Here is a 21,485-nt window from a genome sequence, read left to right as displayed (position 1 = left end):
TTAAGGCCCTTCCCCTTCACTCTCTGTTTCAAGGGCCAAGAGGAAGGGGAAGAGATAGATGTACAAAAAATAGAATTGGAATTGGGCCTTAGTAACAATGACTATCAGGTTCCACAAATTAATACAAGAATAATTAAATAATTTAAAGTTCTAATGAACCCTTTTAACACTTCCAGGTTTGCCAGCAGCGTAAGTCGTCATCAACAATGGAGGTAAACTGTGAATAGAAGAGTATCACAAATACTACAAAAGAAAAACTCATGACTTTCAGAAAAAAATGTGTTGTAATGTGCTGATTTGATGTATCATTTAGAAGAAAAACCAAATACAATTAATTAAATTATATTTATATAAAAACAAACAAACAATAAATAAATATATACCTCCTCATGTTGTGTCAATCTTACTTTTTTAGGGTAGCTCTTATTTAATTTTTATATCTAAGTGAAGTTAATTTAAAAACTAATTTCGAGAGGATCACGTGCTTTTGCCGGCCCCGCATTATTCAATTTATAATTCACCAATCAGACGATTCCTACGCCACTATAAATACCCTAAATTCCATATGATAGCCATCTTCGTTTTGAAAAATCCCCCCTTCCACCCCTACTCCTCCTCCTTTCCTAGATGGGTGGCACGGTGGCCCAGTGGTTAGCACTGTTGCCTCGCAGCAAAAACATCACTGGTTCTAGTCCTTATCAAGCCAGCCGACGTTTCTTTACGAAGTTAACACGTTCTCCCCGTGCACACGTGGGTTTCCCCCGGGTTCCCTGGTTTCCTCCCATCGTCCAAAAACATGCAACTTAAGTTAATTGATTAATCCAAATCTCCACAATAGGCATGTTTCAAGCAAGAAGTTATCTCTTAAGAGCAATCACTATCTGTTCATTAGCTACTACAGCAGGGGAGTTCTCGAGATCTACCTGAGCTCAAACTCCCCTCTTGCCATGCAAACGGGAGGGAGCCCCGGGCTTGAAGATCTTATGAGCTCAGGGCTCTCTCCTGGGACAGCATGCCAAACAAGCTTTATAATCAATCATCAGCTAAGTGTGAACTCTTGAAATTACTAATTTTATTATTTTGTTTTTATTTTTTATTATTACCTTTTTTTTTTGCATTCATCCTTGTCTTTTACTGCTGCACACTTTATATGTCTGTAAAGTGCCTTGAGATACTTTTAAAGGTGCTATATAAAAATAAAGTTTATTATTATTATTATTATTATTATTAATCACATTTACACACTGCCTCCAAAACTTTCATCTATCATAAAAATTGGATTCACGTCTGTAGTAAGCATTTTGAGAGTTGTGTTGACGATTCAGAGCCGCCGTACAACATCTAGCCAAAATCTAGAATGGCATCTGACAAATTAATACTCTTCATCTTGCAGCACAGAGCACTTCATGACAAAGTGCCAAAGTTTTTTCTTCCATTGAAAAAGTGAGTAGTAAATGGGAGCAGTGAATCATGACACATATGAAAGGCTCTCGTGGCTTTAATAGGCAGCAGGTGAGTGGAGCAGATGAGAGGAATATGGAGGTGTGGAGAATCTGTCATGGAGAATCTGTTCTCCTCCTGAAGAGCCAGAGGAGGAGAGACGGACACAGATATACGCATTATTAATCAAACCCAACCACATCAACATCAAAATAAAATTAACATTCCCAAACTTGATATCAAAATTGACAACCATTCCATCCATCCATCCATCCATCCATCCATCCACCCATCCATCCATCTATCCATCTATCCATCTATCCATCTATCTATCTATCTATCTATCTATCTAATTACTATCTATCTATCTATCTATCTATCCATCCATCCATCCATCCATCCATCCATCCATCCATCCATCATCTATCTATCTATCTATCTATCTATCTATCTATCTATCTATCTATCTATCTATCTATCTATCTATCTATCTATCTATCTATCTATCTAATTACTATCTATCTATCCATCCATCCATCCATCCATCCATCCATCCATCCATCCATCCATCTATCTATCTATCTATCTATCTATCTATCTATCTATCTATCTATCTATCTATCTATCTATCTATCTATCTATCTATCTATCTATCTATCTATCTATCTGTGTATCTATCTATCTATCTATCTATCTATCTATCTATCTATCTATCTATCTATCTATCTATCTATCTATCTATCTATCTATCTATCTATCTATCTATCTATCTATCTATCTATCTAATTACTATCTATCTATCCATCCATCCATCCATCCATCATCTATCTATCTATCTATCTATCTATCTATCTATCTATCTATCTATCTATCTATCTATCTATCTATCTATCTATCTATCCATCCATCCATCCATCCATCCATCCATCCATCCATCAGTGTGTCTGTCTGTCTATTTACATATCCACTGTCTGTGCATCCACCCATCCAGCCATCCATGCGTCCTTCCGTCCGTCTGTCTGTCTACATATCCACTGTCTGTTTGAGCATCCACCATACACCCACCAACCCACAGTACACCCACCCATCAGCTAAGGGCGAACTCTTGATGGGCAAGTTAAAATAACCAAAACAAAGACAGTGTTCTGGCACGGAGGGCCCATTTTCAAAGCAGAATATTTGACTTCAGCATTATTTTTCAGATAAACAAGTATGTTCACTTAGCATGTTTTTTTTTTTTTAATATCTACAAACATATTATGGTATTTTTAGGCTTTAGAAAACTTTAGTCAAAAACTTACATACAGCACCCTTAATTTCACAAGAACAAATCCTGCTTAACATCTGTATCTTTACGTGTGTTTAGGAAAGGAGACAAAATGTACAATCCCAAAAGCAATCAGACAAAGCCCAGCACATACAGGTATATGAACGGTTTGTTTTAATTTCTCCTCCAGCAAAAAGTCTGAATTCTAATGAGCAAAGCTGAAGAGGCATATTGAAATCGTTAAGCAGAAAATCCTTGACCTTCTCTTCTGTAGAAATAAAAAAAAGAGGGAATAAAAAAAAAAACAGAAAGCAAAACAAACTCTGTCTGGCTCTCTGTTACGCCGACTGTCAACATGTCTCTTGATGTGGCAGCATCAGACTGTGTTTATTGTGTTGCTTCAGTGTGATAATAACTGTAATCGCTGTGTGGGAATTAGTGTAGAGTATATCTAGCGGAGAGAGAGAGAGAAAGAGAGAGAGACAGATTGACAGAGATTAGAGGTGGGCTCTGCTGCTGTCTCTTTGTGTGGTGCCTGTCTGTCAGCCAAGAAAAGAAGAAGAAAACGCTGCTCTGTCTGTCTCTCCAAGTGCTGATCTTGTCCTTGTCAGCCTTTAAAAAAAAAAGGACTCGGTGCCAGAACGCCTCATTGTGCGCCAGTGATTCCAAAGGCGGGAACCACCAAACACATTAAGGCAAGGATGCACAGACACATACTGGAAGTGCTGGTACTGTAATGTTTCAGCTATAAAGACAAGTAGGGGGAAAAAGCAATAACCTGTCAATGTATAGTGCACTTTTTTCTGTTTGCAAAATATTTTGAATTGTCATTGAGTAAATGTTGTATATTAATGTGCTAATTTTTAATTTTTCTGCCTATAATTAGTCAGCAAGGATGTGTTATGTATAGTTAAAAAATGACAAAATCTATTTCAAATATTCTATAAGTGCTAAGCACAAAATAAAATCCTTCATTCATTCATTTCTTAATTATGTTGCGCACAGGTGAAACATCCATTCATCTTCTTATCTTTCTCTGATGAATATTGTTTTTGAACAATTCACAAAATTCAACGAATAATTTTTTTATGTATTCGTTTGCGATCGTCTGCCCATCTTTGCTCCTAAAGGACTAGACCTTTCTTGGATGCTGCTTTTGTACCAAATCATAATTACAATCACCTTTTAACATCACATCATTAGTTAACCAATTTACATGATTACTAGCCATAAACTAGTAATGGTACCAGGTTGCATGTTTCAATGATACAAAGTTAGCGTTAGCTCTACTATAAAAGATATGAGTGTTAATGGACAGCCTTCACAAGTCAGCCCAGTAAAGTATGGGGTGCCTCAAGGATCAGTTTTAGGCCCTTTGCTGTTTACAATTTACATGCTACCACTGGGAGACATTATTAAAAGACATGGGATGAGCTTTCACTGCTATGCAGATGATACTCAATTATATATTTCAACTAAACCTGATGAGATGTCTGAACTGCCTAAGCTAACTGAGTGTATTAAAGATGTTAAAGACTGGATGACCAACAATTTTCTTCTCTTAAACTCAGACAAAACAGAATTATTACTTATTGGGCCTAAATCTTGCACACAGCAGATATCGCAACTCAATCTACAATTAGAGGGATACAGAGTTAGCGTTAGCTCTACTATAAAAGATCTGGGTGTCATATTGGAGAGTAAATTAACTTTTGAAAATCATATATCCCATGTCACAAAAACTGCCTTCTTTCATCTGAGAAATATCGCTAAGTTACGAAGTATGCTATCCGTCTCAGATGCAGAAAAGCTAGTCCATGCTTTTATGACTTCTAGGCTGGATTACTGTTGTGCTCTGTTTGCTGGCTGTCCAGCATCCTCTTTTAATAAACTTCAGCTAGTACAAAATGCAGCCGCCAGAGTTCTTACCAGGTCTAGAAAATCTGATCATATCACCCCAATTTTATCCTCTTTACACTGGCTGCCTGTTAAGTTTCGTATTGAATTTAAAATATTGCTTCTTACCTATAAAGCTCTAAATAATCTAGCTCCTGTTTATCTAACCAACCTTCTGTCTCGCTACAATCCAACTCGCTCTTTAAGATCTCACAACTCAGGGCTTCTGGTGGTACCTAGAATAGCAAAGTCGAGTAAAGGAGGTCGATCCTTCTCATTTATGGCTCCTACACTCTGGAATAGCCTTCCTGATAATGTCAGAGGCTCAGACACTCTCTTGCAGTTCAAAACTAGATTAAAGACCTATCTTTTTAGTACAGCATACACTTAATGCATCACATAGCGGTATGATGCATGAATGTGCGCCACGCATGTCGTTTATATACACTATGAACAGCAGCTACGCTAATTATTCTCTTTATTTTCTTTTTCCACCTGGGGATACTCATATCAAGGCCTTCAGACTATACAACGCCATTGATGTGATCCAAGACCAGCAACGAGATGATCCCAAGGTTTCCATAATCTTGGACCAAGCCGTATCCTGAGCAGCTGCTTTGGTGGTCTTGGAGGAGTGGAGAGCATGTGACTGGTTCCTGTGACGCTCCACGGATAGACGGGTCTTCTCTCGTCCAGCGTTCTTCAGCACCTAGACTACAGTTCTGCACAAGACGTTTGGCCATAGGAGAAACGATCGTGCCCAACTGAGCCTGGTTTTCACATGAGGTTTTTGAATTCTTCACTTTCACCAATTGGTTAAGTTTTTTCCTCGCCGCTGTCGCCACTGGCTTGCATGGTTCGGGACCATTAGAGCTGTGCATCAATGGATTTGCTCTTCAGTGTTTTGATTCTCAGTAGTGATTATTAAACCACACTGAACTGAGCTAAACTGAACTGAACTTAAACTCTGAAAACTGGACTGACACTGTTTCAATTTACTTTAATATTCTATGTGAAGCTACTTTGACACAATCTACACTCTAAAAGCGCTATAGAAATAAAGGTGAACTGAATTGAATGATGGGAAAGGATGTGTATTTACAATTGAAATGAAGTTGACCAGACAAAACATGAATTATTTTGTGTTCATATTGTCTGCAACAAAATACAATCACTACCTGTGTTTTTCATACTGTGGTACTTTTTTCTCATTTAATATTCAATTTCTCAAGGAACTGCATATATATATAAAAAAAATAAATAAAAATAAAATAAAATACAGTTGCAGCTTCCGGTTCGTGCAGACTTTAAACATTAAATCAGCCTCAGATTTAGAATCTTTCTGAGGAACCAGTGACATCTAAACACACCCAGCAATATTAAAGCAGTATAAAGCGAGTGTCTCTCCTCCCCCATCCGTCCAGCCGTCCCGTCTCTCCCCTTCCCCTCTGCCCCCTCTCTCTGCGTCTGACATCGGCTGGCTTTTGAGGGAGCCACTGACTTGTTAGTACTCTAAGCAACACGAGGAACAGATGTGTCCCTGGCAGTGGATGGATGGTCACACTCCATCTGGCCAGTGCAGCTCTGGACAGGCATGATGAATACAGCTTCATCACTGAATGACTGTCATCAATCCAGAGCTCGGGCCGTCCTTTCTGACAGCAGCAGAGCCCCAGGTGGAGACGCCCAGAGAGGAGCCATTGCGAAATACAGGTCAATCAGCACCAGCACCAGCCAATATTAGCTCTCAATATACAGTTGAAGGCAGAATTATTAGCCCTCCTGAATTATTAGCCTCCCCCTGTATACTGTTTTCCCCAATTTCTATTTAACAGAAAGAATTTTTTCAACACATCTCTAAACATAATAGTTTTAATATATATTTTAAAGCGGTGGTCCACTGTGATATCATATTTTAGGTTGCATTTACACTGCACTGTTCAAATTATTTAATTCCGATATTTTTCTCCCATGTTGCACAGATATGGCCCATGTACGTGTGAGCAGGAACAAATCACATGGACTCCGTTTACTCAAATCAGATTCGGGCCTTGTTCATATGTGGAAATAAATTCGATATGAATCAGATCTGTGTTCACGTGTCTGTAATGTAAGCAGGTAGATCAGAAGTTCACCTGTCAATACGAGTCGCGCGTCATTAAAAACCATAGCGAATGACGTCAAGTCTGACACTTTCACTGCAGAACAGACTTCAACAGAGTCCCAAACCTTAAATCTCATACACGAGGACTTAAACAGCTTATACATTGTCATATAGCACAGGTATTTAAGCATGTTAGCGAGAGCGAGAGAACGCAATGTCTGCCACGTATCCAATATAAACTAAAATAAAACTAGTGCATACATCACGTGCATAAATCACGCCATGGACATTACATTAAGATGCCTAACGGTTTAAAAAAGCCTGTATATCAAAAGAAGATGGACAAATAAGAACCTTTCTGTCATAAACTATAGTAAAACAGCTTGTCAAAAGCTGCAAACAGAATACATACAGGAATAGAGAAAAGAGAGCTCTTTAATTATCAGCTGTTAGTCAACGCCCGCTCTTTTTTCCTGGTCATTGCGCCTTTGCCGTGTACTGTGTAAATGCAGACGATCGGATACGAGTCACTTTTAAAAGATGATGTAAGCATGTCAACAAAAAAAAATCGGATACAGACACAAAATCGGAATTGACCATCAAGATCTGCAGTGTAAATGCAGCCTTTAAACTTTAGTTGATGTGTAATGTAGTTGTGTGAAGATAAACAACATGTCTGAGTGTAATACACTCAAAGTTCAATGCAAATTGAGACATTGGCTTTTACAGAGTTAATTTAGTAAAGCCAACAGCGAACAAAGTTTGGGGACTACAAGAGATCACAAGCGCTTCAGGTTACGCACATTCACCACGTGCAGAGAAGGGTCGTGGTTACAGACTCTGTAATGTTATAGTAGAGAAAGCTAAAATGCCGTCCAAACTCTGCTATTTCCACAGAGCTTCTGTTTTTGTATTTGGGTTTCCGAAGGACATGACACAACGAGAGAAGTGCTTACAATTTAATTTTAATTATGTTCCAGAGAATTATAAAAAACATAGCTCTAGCATTTGACAAAGGACAGCTTCCAGAATCTCTCCCAGTGCAGTGCTGGATTCAGCTAAAAACTCCTCAAAGAAGAAGCAGCTCCAATCACAATAGAAGAAGCTGTGGATTGTGAACCACAAATTGTAAGAATTTTTATTTGATAAAATTGATCAATTACATGCATAGTTTCTAGAGTTAACAGTATGTTGTAACGAGGACGTAAACACAAGGATGTAAGCAGAAGGAAATGCTGTTTGGCACTGCAAACAATTTAGCTACATGTTCATATTTAAGTCAAACCGCTGTAAACACACACAATCTTCACCAGCACTGTTTACCTGTTTACCTGTCTCAAATAACAAACTCACAAAAGAACATGTGTGAACATTACATGCTTATTACAAATATATATGAAATACACTTGTCGCGTTTTATTTGAGAGCGCAGGTGTGAGTTTCAGCTGTGTACTTTTCATTTTCTGTCTGATTCAGGCACAAACTGCTACAGCTTACAGCTAAGCTGGGGTGCGTTTCCCAAACAACGACATAACTCATGGCTGAACTATCATAGTATGATGCATAGTTTGGGAAAGAACGGCATAGTGACCAGTGTTTCCCAAAACCCGTAGTTTCTCTGTCGCAGATCCATCATTTGAACCATGTTAGTTATAGTGTAAAACACCCATAATGATGCTCTAAATGGAACAACTTCTTTAGAGAAGAACCCCATAATTTCTTTGTGCAATTTATATTGTTTTACACGCACACGCATTTAAAACAAATCGAATATTAGTTTTGGTAAAAACATGCACTCGCTTTCCATATTAAATGAAATATATGTAATTGCCACATATAGGGCCTGTGTTTCCTTTGCAAATATTATTGAAAATATTCCAAATTCTATTCTAAATTAACATAAAATCACTTACAAAAGCTAACATGCATTCTAATATCATATATAAATCATATAAATAAATAATTAAATAATGAGGCGATTTATTAAGAAATGAAATGTAATATTTATTAGGAAATAATACTTTAATAACAACATTAATATTATTAACGATAATGGCGATTATTATTATTATTATTATTATTATTATTATTATTAAGTAGGATAACGTTTATTTATTTTTTTAAAGGTCTACTTTTCAACCAACAGGCCAGAGTCATGTACAGTGCAGATAATTAATAAATAACCTACTATAAATCAAAAGTATTAACGTATGCTGCTTTTTTGTTTCACAAGCTTTGGAGACGTAACATAAATTTTGCTTTTAAATAATAGGTAACCTATAGCTTTTGTAATGAGGCTGTGTTCAAAATGACATCATTGTTTTCAAAGTGCACTGCAAAGAAACAATTGTAAACACGAAGATTGCTAAAACTGAACTTTAAAAATAGAGCATAGAGGGGATAAGTGGGAATAGAACACAGCCAGGAACTATGTTTCTAACTACAGCTCCAGGGGTGTAGTTGCAAGTGCACTAGTTTATGACACAGTTTGCGAATGTTCGTTGGAACGATGGATTTGGGAAATGGCAAATCAACGAACTATGTTTGTGACGGCGGATCTTGCAACCTTAGTTGGGTAACGAGGGTTTTGGGAAATGCACCCCTGGCTAGACAGTATTAACACAGTACAAAATTGCGTGCTTGAAGGGGCATGGCACTATTCCTGTTGACATGAAGCCTGCGAATCACAGCAAATTATGTTAGCTGACCAATCAGAGTCACTTGAGGGTGGGCCTTTCAGAAGAACTAGAAAATATTCAAGTTAGCTGAGTAGCTGTATATAATCAAAGTAAGCTATATGAAAAAATTTTGATTTTTTACAAGTGAAGCATGTAAAAATCTCCGGGTGCTCCGGTTTCCCCCACAGTCCAAAGGCATGTAGTATAGGTAAATTGAATAAACAAAATTGGCTGTAGTGTATGTATGTGAATGAGTGTGTATGGGTGTTTCCCAGTTTTGGGCTGCAGCTGGAAGGGCCTCCGCTACATAAAGCAAATGACAAATCAGGCACTAAGCCATGGGAAAATGAATGGATGAACTAATGACTAAGTAAAATACCAAGCGTAACATTATTATCATAATAGATAAAAAGAAAAGCTCAAAGTCAAGCGTTCCTCTCGCTCAGTTTTCACTATGCATTTAGATTATTTTTAGTGCAATCTAAATATGTTTCAGTTCTTTTGAATGAAAGTTCTGCAAACAGAAAGTGCAACCCATCATTTGAAACACACTCGTCACATGCGGAAAAAAAAGGTGGATGCAGAAAGCGGGACACATTACACTGTGAGATGAACTCAGAGCTTCACGGTGGAGGAAAGACGGGCTAAATCACCAGGCTTTGATGTAGACGCTGTGGATTTATGAGCGCACAGGAGGCTAACACCGTGTTTTCCTAAGGAATAAGAATGAAAGACAAAGCAGTGTGTTAGAAAAGAGGCAGACCTAGTTAACCGGCATATGAATTGAAATGTTTTTTTTCTCTCTCTCTCTCTCTCTCTCTCTCTCTCTCTCTCTCTCTCTCTCTCTCTCTCAACGGCCTTGGTTTCTGGAAGTACATTTTGTGCCCCATTGAAAGATTTGAAGCCTTGAACTAAACCAGGTTCGGCAGGGATTTTATGACAAACTTTGATTTGAGGCAAATGGCACAAAGAAATTGCTAGTGAATTGCAAATATAATTACAAAGAATTGGCAAGTAGTACATTAGGTGTAACATTTGCAAGCAGACACTGAATTTGTGTTTCCTGTACTGTATTAATGTTTGTTTTAAGTGGAAATTCAGAACATATAATGACATGGTAATCACAATAGTCATAAACATACAAACTGAATGCAATGTAAGGCACTTTAGATAAAAAAGGTCAAATGTGTGAATAAAAACATTGCAAATAATGAACAGTGGCAATACAACTGCTGACAAACTGCCATTTAAGTGAATATTAGTTTACTTTATTTACTTTATTTGAGGGGGTTATGATTAGTATGAAAAAATGCAGGTCAACAAAAATGAGGTTTTCATTAAAGAATGCCAATAATAACAGTGAATATAACCATGTCGACAACACATTTTCCGAGGATTCTCCAGTATTTTAGAGTTCTATCCAGCTATCATCCAGTAAAGGTATTTTCCCGTATTTTCAATCTTTCTATGAAGGGTGGCAATAAACATTAAAGAGTCGATCCTCCCAATACTAACCCATACAGCCAAACCACCAGGGGTCGCCCCTTTCTCTTAAACGTGAATCTGTTCTGTGCTTTTGCTTTATTTAGGCACGGAAGCAGTTTGAAATAAATCTTAAAATGGCGGGATTCCCTTCCTTTCCATTACAGGCCCGGTGCCCCTCCTATGCAATCCTCAAAACAGTCAGATAGCAGTGTGTGACTGTCAACTGACAGCTCTGTGCCCCATTGAAAGATTTGAAGCCTTGAACTAAACCAGCTTCGGCAGGGATTTTATGACAAACTTTGATTTGAGGCAAATGGCACAAAGAAATTGCTAGTAAATTGCAAATATAATTACAAAGAATTGGCAAGTAGTACATTAGGTGTAACATTTGCAAGCAGACACTGAATTTGTGTTTCCTGTACTGTATTAATGTTTGTTTTAAGTGGAAATTCAGAAAATATAATGACATGATAATCACAATAGTCATAAACATACAAACCTAATGCAATGTAAGTCACTTTAGATAAAAAAAGGAAAATGTGTGAATAAAAACATTGCAAATAATGAACAGTGGACAATACAACTGCTGACAAATTGCCATTTAAGTGAATATTCATTTACTTTATCTACTTTATTTGAGGGGGGTTATGATTAGTATGAAAAAATGCAGGTCAACAAAAATGTGGTTTTCATTAAAGAATGCCATTAATAACGGTGAATACAACCATGTCGACAACACATTTTCCAAGGATTCTCCAGTATTTTATAGTTCTATCCCACTATCATCAAGTAAAGGTATTTTCCCATATTTTCAATCTTTCTATGAACTGTGGCAATAAACATTAAAGAGCCGATCCTTCCTATAGACAACCTATACCGCCGAACCACCAGGGGTCGCCCCTTGCTCTTAAACGTGAATCTGTTCTGTGCTTTTGCTTTATTTAGGCACGGAAGCACCTTGAAATAATCTAAAAATGGCGGGATTCCCTTCCTTTCTATTACAGGCCCGGTGCCCCTTTGCAATCCTCAAAACAGTCAAGTAGCAATGTGCGACTGTCAGCTGACATGCTTCATAGTTATAAATAGACGCTGTTTCCCAAACGGAATCTGTACATGCGATTTGAAGCAGAGCGAAAGTCTGGGTTTTGGGTGCGTGTTTGAACAACAAGTGACAAGTAACACCTCTGTTATTTAATGTAATCAAACAAAAGAGATTGATTCGTTGCTCTTTAATCAGAATGTGTTAGTTAAAAAAGTGAAAAAAAGATTAATGAGATATGGTGAACTTGATTCAATTTCTTTAAAATAGCTATTAATTAAATAAGCTAAACTGTTTGCTAATTTATTTGCAGCTTTTTCGAACGTATACTATTTATTCTATCCTTTGTAAATAATATTAATAATAATAATGATGATAAAACATTTTACTGACCCTTTGTTTATTTACAATGATGGGGTGGGGGTTGGGGGTGGAGGTGGGGGGTTATGGAAAGATCCCTTATCTTCACATCCCAATGTTGGCAGGTATGTATAACATTGTTTTTAATTGCGGCCAAATTCAGATTCTGATCATCTTTTTTTTTTTATCCCTTATTTTCACATCTCAATGTTTACAGGTACAGTTGAAGTCAGAGTTATTAGACACCCCTTTTAATTGTTTTTTCTTTTTTAAATACTTCCCAAACTATGTTTGGCAGGGCAAGGAATTTTTTACAGTATGTCTGATAATATTTTTTCTTCTGGAGAAAGTCTGATTTGTTTTATTTCGGTAAGAATAAAAGCAGTTTTTAATTTAGAAAACAAAACAAAACACCATTTTAAGGATAAATATAAATATTATTAGGCCCTTTCAGCATTTTTTCCCCCGATAGTCTACAGAAAAAAAAACACCCTTATAAAATAACTTGAAACTAAAACTTGAAATTAAAACTGTTATGTTTAGAAATGTGTTGAAAAAAATGTTTCTTCATTAAACAGAAATTATGGAAAAAATAAACAGGGTGGGCAAATAATTCAGACTTCAACTGTATGTATAACAATGTTTCTAGTTGTGGCCAAATTCTTATTCTGATCATCTTTTTTATGGTTTTGATTGGCATGCATGAACTGATGTACCATATATATCAAATGCAATGTAAAACGCATAAATATAAACATAAGCATAGCAAATAATATGCAAAGGAGCAATATATATATATATATATATATATATATATATATATATATATATATATATATATATATATATATAGTATATATTATGTGACAAAACTACGTTTTAGAGAATGTGAGTTTAAAGTTCATGTGTAAAGATACATATATAATATATAATAGTATATAATATAATAAAAAATCTGCAATTAAATAGATTTTAAAAACAAATAAAAAAGGTATAACTAAACAAATGTAATGGGCAGCACAAATGTCTTCATACCTCAGGCTGTTGATGTTGCCATCCACTCTGCAGATCTCTAGTACATCCCATACTGAATGTAACCCCAAACCATGATTTATCCTTCACCAAACTTGACTGATTTCTCTGATAATCTTAGGTCAGTGCAGGTTAGATGGATGGATGGATGGATGGATGGATGGATGGATGGATGGATGGATGGATGGATGGATGGATGGATGGATGGATGGATGGATGGATGGATGGATGGATGGATGGATGGATGGATGGATGGATGGATGGATGGATGGATGGATGGATGGATGGATGGATAGATAGATAGATAGATAGATAGATAGATAGATAGATAGATAGATAGATAGATAGATAGATAGATAGATAGATAGATAGATAGATAGATAGATAGAAGGATGGATGGATGAATGGATGGATAGAACAATGGATGGATGGATGAAAGAAAGGATAGATGTATGGATGGATGGATATACATATATATATATATATAGATAAGATAGATAGATAGATAGACAGATAGATAGACGGACGGACGGACAGACAGACAGACAGACAGACGGACGGACGGACGGACGGACGGACGGACGGACGGACGGACGGACGGACGGACGGACGGACGGACGGACGGACGGACGGACGGACGGACGGACAGACAGACAGACAGACAGACAGACAGACAGACAGACAGACAGACGTCACATGAGTGCAGCTATAGAGTACATGTAAAGTTGATGCAATGACATCAACATGTCAGTATAGATGAACAGACTCTATCTCGGAAAAAAAGAAACCCAGATGAACAGGAAAAGCCACAGTGTCATGATAGAATCCAATAAAAAGTGTGCCGCCCTCATCCTGGCTGTATTGGACTGACAACATATCGTAGACCTGACCTTGCCGTGGCCCATTCTGAATATGTTAACACTCCGGCGTTCCCTTGAACTGTCACAACTTCAGATCCAACACTTTTAATGCTTTCCCAGAGCAGCCCGTAATAAATATCCACCCTGGCTGGCCGCTGGACGTTTCACCTTGTTTGCAGAGCTCTAAAGCGCTCCGGAAGAAGATGGAGCCCATTCACCTCCTCCCAGTTTGCACATCTTTATAACCGTCTGCTCTCCTCTTCATCATAGACTTGAAGAGAGAGAAGAATGAAATGGAGAGAGAGAAAGCTGATAATGAGTTGCCGGATTGCAGTATTCAGGGCCTTGATGTCAACGCTACGAGGACACGCTAGCCAGCACTGGTGCTTCAATAACACACATGTTTATAAATGACCGCGGCGTGCTGGATATGACACGTCTGAAACCCTGAACCCTCATGACACCACACCTGAAAATATCCTCATTCTCCAGCATAAAGGCTATAGGGCTGCACGATACTGGGAAAACATGCGATATTGTTGTTGCGATATCGATATTTCAGATGCTATATATTTCCCAAATGATGTTTAACAAAGCAAGGATTTTTTCACAGTATTTCCTTTAATATTTTTTCTTCTGGAGAAAGTCTTACTTCTTCTCATTATTATTATTATTATTATTATTATTATTATTATTATTATTATTATTATTGTTATTATTATTATTATTATTTGCTCTCTTCCTGAACTCCCCACTCCTCACTATTATCATTATTATTATTACTTCTACTTTGTTACCATTATTAGTATTACTGTCCCGACTTGTCCTCGTGTTATCTCCTCATCATCATTATAACAAATATTTCTACCATTGTCAGTATTCAGAATGCTGTCACTGTTGTAGTAGTTGTAGTAGTAGTAGTCATAGTAGTAGTAGCAGTTGTAGTTGGGTTTTTTGAAGTAGTAGTTGAAGTACTATCTATAGTAGTAGATGTTGTTGGTATAGTGGTATCAGAAGTACACTGTAAAAAAAAAAAACTAATTTTACAGAAAATATCCCTAAATTTTTTACAGGAATTTTTTGTCATTTAAAATTATATGTAAAACTTATATGTAAAACTAACAACCTAAAATCAATCGAATATCAACATCCTTTGACGTCACTATTGGACAGTAAAATAAAGTTGTCCTTAGACGCTGGCTAGACATTGAATTTTGGTCACCCAACATCACAACCTAAATCTAACCTAATATTAACGTCTTGACGTTGTGTGCCTGCTGGGTAATCACTAAACGCACTACAGAATGTTACGTTTACACACACATGTACAAATTACATGTAAACGCATCAGCTTTTAACAGAATACTCTCTACCCTTGAGTACTTTTGAAAGGGCTACTTATACTAATACTTTGAGTAATGTTTACAACAGATACTTTTACTCTACTTGCACTGAATTTTTAAGCAAGTAATCGCACTTTTACTTGAGTATGATTTTTCAGTACTCTTTCCACCAATGCATTGTAGGTACACACAGTGCATAAAGCCGTCCAACTGCAGGCGCCACTGATGAGGAGAACCTGCAAACTCTCCATAGAAATGCCAACTGGCCAAGCCGAGACTCGAACCAGTGACCTTCTTGCTGTGAGGCGACAGAGCCACTGTGCCTCCCAAAAATGCAAGATGTGAACTGTAAAAATAAATCCAAACACAACTCTAAAAAAAGTTACATCAACCTGAGATGTAAGCTCAAAATATACAAAAAAATTATAATAATAATAAATAAATAGTAATAATAATTGTGAAATAAAACTATTTGCATATTTACCTATTTGCATTTTACTCTAAAGGAATATACATTAATTAACCAGACATTATCCCCTTGAATAACTGAGCGGTCATTATGTACTATGTACTTTGTTCTACAGTACTTTTATATTTATTAAAAGCCTAGCAGCTTGACAGCAGATTAATTACCGTATATATGAGTAGCTTGCGATGTTAAACCTCCAAAGTAGCTTCCAGCCCTGCACCGACATTACCATTAAACTACCCTTATCGAAAGATTTGTGATAAATTAGCAATTAATCCTCCTCTTTTACCTGCTGTTGTGAGCTGGAGGAAGTGAAGAGGCCTATAAATAGCGTTAGCATATGTACTTAGCTGTCAAAGAGAGCAAAGAGGAACAAGAGCCCGAATGACCTCAGCCAGCGCTGGATTTCCAAACTCGCATACATATTTATTGGCCAGTTTCACCTCTAGTCTCGCTGACAGCAAACCCGAGCATCCAGTCGCAGCCAAAGGGAACCAATGTTCAAGGGGACGAATTATGCAGAAATCACTTTTTTAAGGGGTTTAAACACAGCTGTGTGGATACAGTGTGTGAATGCAGCTAGCTTTTAATGGTAACAAATATTATTTTTATCATTCACACTTAATTAAAACAGTCTGCAGAAACACTTTGACTGACATTCTCCTTTTGTGCGTATCATCAGAAGGTGAAAGCCCCGCCCATAAATGACCATCTCTCCCTCATTAGCATAAAGAATGAGAAGCCATAAGAGTTTTCACCTGCTAAAGATCATGTGAGTGACTGAGAGGCATTATAAATGTCGAGATTAAGAGTGCTTTCACATCTGTAGTTCGCTTCATTTGGTCCGGACCAAGGGTAATAAATGATACACTGTTGCATCTTCTGCCGTCTTTGGGTCGTTTTCACACAACACTGTTGGCTTTGGTCCGAACCAGTTAAAACGAACCAAAATGCAGTCATCTGACAAAATCCACATCTCTCATTGGCCAGATGTTGTTGAACATATTTCCTAAACTGCTTATTGATTGGTCAGAATTCATGTGCGGGAAAATGCCAGAGAACTCCCGCAGGTAAACAAAACCTTTTACTCTGGAGGGACGACTGCACTGGCTGATTGTGTCCCTGCTTTAGACAAACTATACATTATGATAATGAAGCGCGGCTGCGGCTGGAAAACAGAGTTTAATGCATCGCTCGTCACTTTAGGAGGAGATGTGAATTAATTTAGCTAAACTGCGACATGCTCATCTTGCGGAAATATTACCAACGATCCATCAGGTAATGTTTTCCCCTCTCTTTCTCTCTGTTGGTAAAGCGCTGTCAACAAATATTTTTCCTCCATATCCCATAATGCACAGCGCATCGGCCTACAGCAGCTGAATTAGTCCAAAACGCGCAGTACTTCGGTACTTCAGTACGCGGTTGGACCTGTTTTAGTACGGATAATATTCTCACCACAAACAAACCGCTCCAGGGTTCGTTTGAAAGCGTACCAAGACCACCTCTTCAAGCAGGACTCGGTACGCTTATTTGGTCCACTTTTGGTGCACACTCGAGTACGATTGCGGCATTCTCACCTGCCCAAACGAACCGCACCAAAAGGGGAAACAAACTCTAGTGCGGTTCAATTGAACTAAATAAGGCAGGCGTGAAAGCACCCTTAGGCACAAATGAACACAGTAGTCTCCATAGACTGTTTTAGGATGTCCTTACATAACTCATCTTTGCATACTACACAAATCTCTTGACTTGCTTCAACCTAAATTCCGTAGACAATAGCTCATTTCGAAGGCTGCGTCCTCCGAAGGATGAAGACTTCAAAGGCGAGTCCTTCGAAGTCCACACAAGCTAAAACGTGCGGTTTGAAAGAGACGATCTAGTCCAGAGGTTCTCAACCGGTTTGGTCATGGGACCAGGGACGGACTGGCCATCTGGCAATTCTGGCAAATGCTGGTAATTCAGTGTAAAAATGTTTATTTTTTAATGTATTGTGTTAACATGCAGACAGCTTTTATCCTTTGCAAGATGTGAATATTAGGATGATGATGATAATAGTATTAAAATAATAAATGTTAAACATTTGGCCCAATCGGTGACGGCCAGCTATTTTCAAGATGGGGCCGACCCAATCAGTGGTTATGAGGACATAAACGATATCTGGCAAGAACAGGCTTTTTTGAAATTCGCCTCGCCTTGACTGCGTTGTAGATGAGCAGGCGGCTGCAGTTAGAGGAGGGCTCAAGAAATCCATCAGAAGTCGGTTGGACACATCTCGCTGTTTTGCCGCCTGGAAACGTCACCAGTGACATAGATCATGGTCATGTTTTTTTATTTATTTATTTTATTTTTTTTTATCACAGGTGAATGACTTCTGAATGAATTAATTGTTAAGATACCATAGCAAATATATAACTTAAACAGCCGTTTTTATAATAGGCATTAGAAACACTATAGTATTGCTCTAAATGACTATTGTATTTTTTTAATGTGGGAGTGGATGCAATTGAAATATCACTTTTTTTACAAAAAGATGGTCACAATCACAGAAGATGAACAGCTCATTACTTAAAAGGCTGCATTTAAAATATAAATCTGTATAATCAACAGTGAGCCTAAATTTTAAAATAATGTCAAAATCAACAGCTTATACAGCAGGAAAGGTTTCAAGAAATCTAATTTGGCTGCAAGTAGGGACCCACATTTTGACATGGTCATCAACCCACTACCCAAATTTTTAGGAACTATAATATAATGGTGTTGTTCTTGCGCTTCGACATATTTTTTGCTAAAATTCAATCAAATTTCACATGTCAAATGGTACGGTTGTCGCTTGTGCATTTCAAAATAAAAGTCTGGTATAAGTAAAATAAGTTAAAAATTAACTATTTTGAACACACACTCTGCGATCCACTGAAAATGTTCCCGCGAACCACCAGCTGAGAAACACTGCAATAAATAATACTGCTAATAATGATAACATTATACAAAAGCAAGTTTTCATGAATATACTGAAAAAAGCCCGCCAAGATGAAGAAGGCATGGAGGCAGTGGTTTTTATATTTATGTAGAAAACAACATTTTTTGTAATATTTTAATCCTTTAATTGTTTTCATATGTAAAAATATTTGTGTATTGCTGTACATCCTGTGTGTATTAAGCAATGTGTAAGCGTTTGGACCTGCATAGGCGCATAACGTGTTCTGCTCTGCACTTCAGAGCCACTTTTAGTTGGTCAATGGCGAGGTCTATTTTAGTTCCTCAAAACAGAAACGTGCCGACAATGTGAGTCCACAAAGTGGCGCAAAAGTATTTTCAATTTAAACAACGTGTCGAAAATTTAAAAATTACTGTTGCGCTGGTTTGAAAATAGCAACAAATCATGTCAAATCCATCTTGCGCTGGCTGTCTTTTGTGAAAACAACTTGTAAATGTTATTAATTTTGGTTCCTATTTAACTGTTTATTACTTACTTGCATATCAAACTGTTTACTGGCCAATAAATATGTATGCGAGTTTGGAAATCCAGCGCTGGCTGAGATCATTCCGGCTCTTTTACCTCTTTGCACTTTTTGACTATTTGTTTTTGTTTGCTTAAGCTTTAGACTACGGGAAGTGGTTCAGGTGAAGTGTGCTGCTTGTTTGCCTGTTTTTTTTGTCTGTATGTTTTTTTTAGATGTGTTGTACTCTGTTTTGATTTAAGTACTTCTTAGGGACCCCTGAAAAATGAGATGGTTTATCTCAAGGGGCTATCCCATTTAATACATTCAAAATTCAAAATCATAGACTACACTGTAAAGATTTTAGCGACAAAATGTCAAGACAACAATTAGTTTTATGTTGCTTTAACTTATTTGAATACGTTAATTAGGTTTCAAATATTTTATTAATCTATAATTTTGTATACACTCTGATTGATGTAAATTAACATGACTATAAAAGTTACTTTGATTCAACTCAAATTAAGGCTGCAGGCTTTTTTTTTTTTACAGTATACCTTCTACTCAGCCACTTTCATTGATATTTTCAGTCTTTCACAAAGATAACATTAGTCTTGTTTGGAATCTGCCATTATGCTGATGCATAGGCATTCATAGCTCCGCCCTCTTTGAAAAGAGCACAATCTCATTTGAATTTAAAGCGACAGCCACCAAAATACCCCAATTTGGATCAAAGGCAGTTTCAAAGAGTTATAAAAGATTCTTTTTGTGGGGTATTTTGAGCTAACACATCACATACACACACACACACACACACACTAGGGACTTATTTTACATCTTGTAAAAAGAAGCATAATAGGTCCTCTTTAAGCTGTTCTTGAGACTAATATCTCAGATCAGACTCGCTTAATCGCGCTTTTGTCTGCAAATAGATAATTATTTTTCCATGCAGCGGTTGTTGAGTGACGATTCTGCCAGAAGCTGAGGGTTTTTGTGTGGTACCAGTAAAATACACACACACACACACACACACACACACACACTGACCAATCTTTTTGTCTATTCCTCTGAGCGCGAGTCTCCTCATGCGGACGCTAATTAGCAGCGAATTAAACATGCTAGACAAAAGCAAGATATCTTCTGCTAACAATACAGAACAATCACATTTGATTTGGATGGAGAACAGGCCTGGCTGCAGTCCAGAAGCTTCTACACTGCCAGTTATAGCAAGCATGAAACGTTTTTTTTTTTTTTTTTTACAGAATAAACATGTTTGAGTTGCAATGTCAGATGTCATGCAAGAGTCTTAAAACAATTGTAATTAATTATTTGTAATGTTTTTGTTAAATCATGATTTTTTGCAATATATGCAATATTAGCCAGCTTAAATGAGTACACCCCTAACAAAACTCTCTTTTAAATTCATGTTTTTCTACGAGATGTGTACAATAATATATTTGTGCATAAATTAGTCAGTATACCAAAGTCAAACTGGAACTAATTTAACAAAATAACTCAAAATCACAGTGCAAAAATGTGCAAATCCCAACAAACACGTAACATTTTAATAGAGAAGAAAAATCTAGAGACCGATAAAAAATAATACATTTTATTGAAATTTAGTAGTTTGTATTTTTTTGTTGTTGCAATAACTCATTTAAACGTATTATCTTTCCATTCCTAAAGATGTTAGGTCAACACAGCTACAATGAATTGATATAACTGTTTAATAAAAGTTTTATTTAAATGCACCAAAATGTTCTATCTGAAACAAATGAGAATGATAAAATGTATTCATTTTCAAAAAAGGTGTACTACGTACATATATTTATATACCAGTTCTGGCTGGTTCTCGAACCTTATTAGCTGACAGCCGTGTGATATTCTGCAACAGCACTCTTACGGCCTCTTCACCCTTCTGTATTACTCCGCCCACGTAGAGTGACAGCAAATCAATAAACTCACTACAGTTTGACAATTATTACTGCTGTTGGACAGCATAATGTACTTTTGAGGCTTTTTAGGCAGGAATATAGTTGTTTAGATTGCAACTATGCAATTTATTTATAAGAATA

General features: G+C 37.1%; 1 protein-coding gene across 1 annotated transcript in view; it reads right to left on the bottom strand.

Moving 5' to 3' along the window:
• ifih1 (interferon induced with helicase C domain 1) overlaps positions 1–17,320 on the bottom strand; it is a 751,550-nt gene extending 734,230 nt beyond the window's left edge. The window contains exon 1 of the mRNA XM_087266819.1: positions 17,134–17,320. The gene's annotated coding sequence lies outside the window, so the exon portion shown is untranslated. The remainder of the gene's footprint in view (positions 1–17,133) is intronic.
• Between the last annotated feature and the right edge of the window lie 4,165 nt (positions 17,321–21,485).

The sequence above is a fragment of the Danio rerio genome, chromosome 9 (genome assembly GCF_052040795.2).
Source record: "Danio rerio strain M-AB ecotype USA chromosome 9, GRCz13ab, whole genome shotgun sequence".
Lineage (NCBI taxonomy): Eukaryota > Metazoa > Chordata > Actinopteri > Cypriniformes > Danionidae > Danio > Danio rerio.
Note: the sequence above shows the minus strand (reverse complement) of the source record. Positions and strands in the feature narration are given on the sequence as shown.